The sequence below is a fragment of the Heptranchias perlo genome, chromosome 9 (genome assembly GCF_035084215.1).
Source record: "Heptranchias perlo isolate sHepPer1 chromosome 9, sHepPer1.hap1, whole genome shotgun sequence".
Lineage (NCBI taxonomy): Eukaryota > Metazoa > Chordata > Chondrichthyes > Hexanchiformes > Hexanchidae > Heptranchias > Heptranchias perlo.
In genome coordinates, this window is record NC_090333.1 from 2212159 (window position 1) to 2215909 (window position 3751).

General features: G+C 53.8%; 1 pseudogene; it reads right to left on the reverse strand.

The window, feature by feature from the left end:
* Positions 1–213: 213 nt before the first annotated feature.
* LOC137325796 (U2 spliceosomal RNA) lies at positions 214–395 on the reverse strand (annotated as a pseudogene).
* Positions 396–3751: the final 3356 nt, after the last annotated feature.

The following is a 3751-nucleotide window of genomic DNA, read 5'->3' on the forward strand; positions in this document are numbered from 1 at the left end:
CTTGTTCAAAGTCAACGGCACCAAGTTATTTTGCACTTTGAATTATATCGCTACGTGCGAGCGGCATTCAGCCGAGGAGAAGAAAGAAATACCACTGAGCTGAGAAAGTAAGTGTAATATATCAGCTTTATTCTCAGTAATAATACATACGCACACACACACACACAGAGACGCTGGGAAAGAGCTGTTTTTCCTTTTGAATATCTCCCCACAGGGAGGTGCACCGTTCCCAGAGACACTGCAATACTGGGTCGATGCGTGGAGTGGACGGAGCAAGCCCCTGTTCCATCTCCCTGTTCCAAAAATCAATTTAATATATGGTCCCCAGATAGGGGACGTATCAGATATTAAACTGATAAGAACAGATTTTTTTTTTTTTTTTTTCCAAAAAATATACTTTATTCATAAAAATTTGCAGCAGTACATACAAAACAGTTGTCATATCACTTTCCAAACGTACACAATACAGATTATACAATTTGCAGGTTACGTTAAGTGCAGTACAATGAAAACATTGGACATCATTACAGTTCATGACACTCTCGGGTGTCTCATTGCATCATACTCAACACAGATTATTGCTTACAGATTCATTTCTGGTCCATTTCAGATTCATTACAGTTACATTACAGCAATTTGAATTTTACATTCTGCCCGAGGGGGTTTTTCCCTGATTGCAGCCCCTCGGTTTACAATGTCGGGAAGGCTCTAAACGGTTGCCTTTCCCCACAGGGCCTTTGCGGCGGCCGCACCCATCCTCAGTGCGTCTCTCAGCACGTAGTCCTGGACCTTGGAATGTGCCAGTCTGCAACACTCGGTCGAGGACAGCTCCTTGTGCTGGAAGACCAGCAAGTTTCGGGCAGACCAAAGGGCGTCTTTCACCGAGTTGATGGTCTTCCAGCAGCAGCCGATGTCCGTCTCAGTGTGCGTCCCCGGGAACAGCCCGTAGAGCACAGAAACCTGTGTTACGGAACTGCTCGGGACGAACCTGGACAGATACCACTGCATCTCTCTCCAGACCTTCTTTGCAAAGGCACATTCCATAAGGAGATGGGTGACGGTCTCGTCTCCACCGCAGCCTCCTCTGGGACAGCGCGCGGTGGCGCTGAGAGCCCGGGAGTGCATGAAGGATCTGACGGGAAGGGCCCTTCTCACCACCAGCCAAGCTAGGTCTTGGTGCTTGTTTGAAAGCTCTGGCGATGAGGCGTTCTGCCAAATGACATTGACAGTCTGCTCGGGGAACCAACCGACAGGATCCACCATCTCCTTTTCCCGCAGGGTCTCGAGGACGTTACGTGCGGACCACTTGCTGATCGCCTTGTGGTCAAAGGTGTTTTCCTGCACAAACCTTTCCACGCAGGACAGGTGGGGCGGAACGGTCCAACTGGACGGAGCGTTCCGTGGCAGCGTGGCCAGGCCCATCCTTCTCAACACCGGGGACAGGTAGAACCTCAGCACGTAGTGACACTTTGTGTTTGCGTACTGAGGGTCTATGCACAGCTTGATGCAGCCGCACACAAAGGTGGCCATCAGGATGAGGGCCACGTTGGGCACGCCTTTCCCCCCTTTCTCTGGAGATTTGTACATCGTGACTCTGCGGACACGGTCCATTTTTGATCTCCAGACAAAGTGGAAGATGGCTCGGGTGACTGTCGCGGCGCAGGAGCGAGGTATGGGCCAGACCTGCGCCACGTACAGCAACACCGAGAGCACCTCGCACCTGATGACCAGGTTCTTGCCCACGATCGAGAGGGATCGTTGATCCCACAGTCCCAGTTTCTGCTTAACCTTGGAGATACGCTCCTCCCAGTTTTGGGTGCACGCCCCGGCCCCCCCGAACCAGATCCCCAGCACCTTCAGGTAATCCGACCTGACGGTGAAGGGGACAAAGGATCGGTCGGTCCAGTTCCCAAAGAACATGGCCTCGCTCTTGCTACGATTTACCCTGGCCCCCGAGGCCAGTTCGAACTGGTCGCAGATGCTCATCAATCTGCGGACCGACAGCTGATCCGAGCAAAAGACGGCGACGTCATCCATGTACAGGGAGGCCTTGACCTGAGTGCCTCCGCTGCCTGGGATCGTCACCCCTCTTATGCCCGCATCCCTCCTGATGGACTCGGCAAAGGGTTCGATGCAACACACGAACAAGACGGAGGAGAGAGGACAGCCCTGCCTGACTCCAGATTTGATCGGAAAGCTTTCTGATTCCCACCCGTTGATTGAAACTGCGCTACTGATGTTTGTGTAGAGCAGTTGGATCCAATTTCGGATTCCCTCCCCAAACCCCATTTTGGAGAGCACGTCCATCATGTACGTGTGGGATATTCTGTCAAAGGCCTTCTCCTGGTCCAGGCTAATCAGGCAGGTGTTCACCCCCCTGTCCTGTACGTAGGCAATCGTATCCCTGAGTAGCGCCAGGCTGTCAGAGATCTTCCTGCCGGGTACGGCGCAGGTCTGATCGGGGTGGATCACCACCTCCAGGGCTGACTTGACCCGATTGGCGATGACCTTGGACAGAATTTTGTAGTCCACGTTAAGTAGTGAGATGGGTCGCCAATTTTTGATTTCTTCCCTCTCCCCCTTCTGTTTGTAGATGAGGGTGATGATGCCTTTCCTCATGGAGTCTGACATGCTGCCTGCCAGAAGCATACCCCCGTACACTTCCAGCAGGTCTGGGCCTATCCAGTCCCACAGAGCCGAGTACAACTCCATCGGTAAGCCGTCGCTTCCGGGAGTCTTACTCTTCTCGAAGGATCGGACGGCCTTTGTCAGTTCGTCCAGAGTTAGCGGGTGATCCAGACTCTCCCGCTTGCTGTCGTCTAGAACCTCCGTGATAGACGACAAGAAGGAGTGGGAGGCCGCGCTGTCTGTGGGCTTCGCGTCGTACAGCCCGGCATAAAAGGATTTGCAGATCCTCAGTATGTCGGGCTGCGAGGACGTGACCGAGCCGTTCTCTTCCTTCAGGCTGCTGATCACAGAGCTCTCTCTGTGCACCTTTTGGAAGAAGAAGCGCGAGCAAGTCTCGTCCTGCTCCACGGAGCGGACTCTGGACCGGAAGATGATCTTGGAGGCCTCGGAGGCAAAGAGCGAGGCTTGCTGGTCCTTCACCTCTCTGAGTTCCTCCCCGACATCGATCCCCATCGACTGCAGCAGGAGAAGATTCTGCATGCTTTTCTGGAGTCGGGACGTTTCCCTCTGCCTCTCTCTCGCCTTCTGAACACCTTTGAGGATGAAGAACCTCTTGATGTTCGCCTTGATGGCTTCCCACCAGTGCACTGGGGAATCAAAGAGGGGTTTTACGGTTCTCCAACCTTTGTAATCCCTCGTCAGTTCCTCAATGTTTCCCGGGGTCAACAGTTTCACGTTCAGCTTCCATGTCCCCCTGCCCACTCTCTGATCGTCCTGTAGGTGACAGTCGGCCAGGAGGAGGCAGTGGTCAGAGAAGAACACCGGTGTGACCTTGGTGGATCTGACCTTGAGCTTCGGGGATACAAACAGGAAGTCTATCCTGGAACGGACGGACCCGTCTGGTCTGGACCAGGTGTATTGACGCGCCGCTCCGTCTGCAGGGTTGCTGAAGACGTCGCACAGCTTGGCGTCTTTCACCGCTTCCATCAGGAGTTTGGACGTGGCGTCCAGTTTGCTGTCGGCTCTGCCGGATCGTCCAGCCGCATCGATGATGCAGTTGAAGTCACCGCCGAGAATGACCGGCTTGGACGTCGCCAGCAGCAGTGGGAGCTGCTGGAAGACG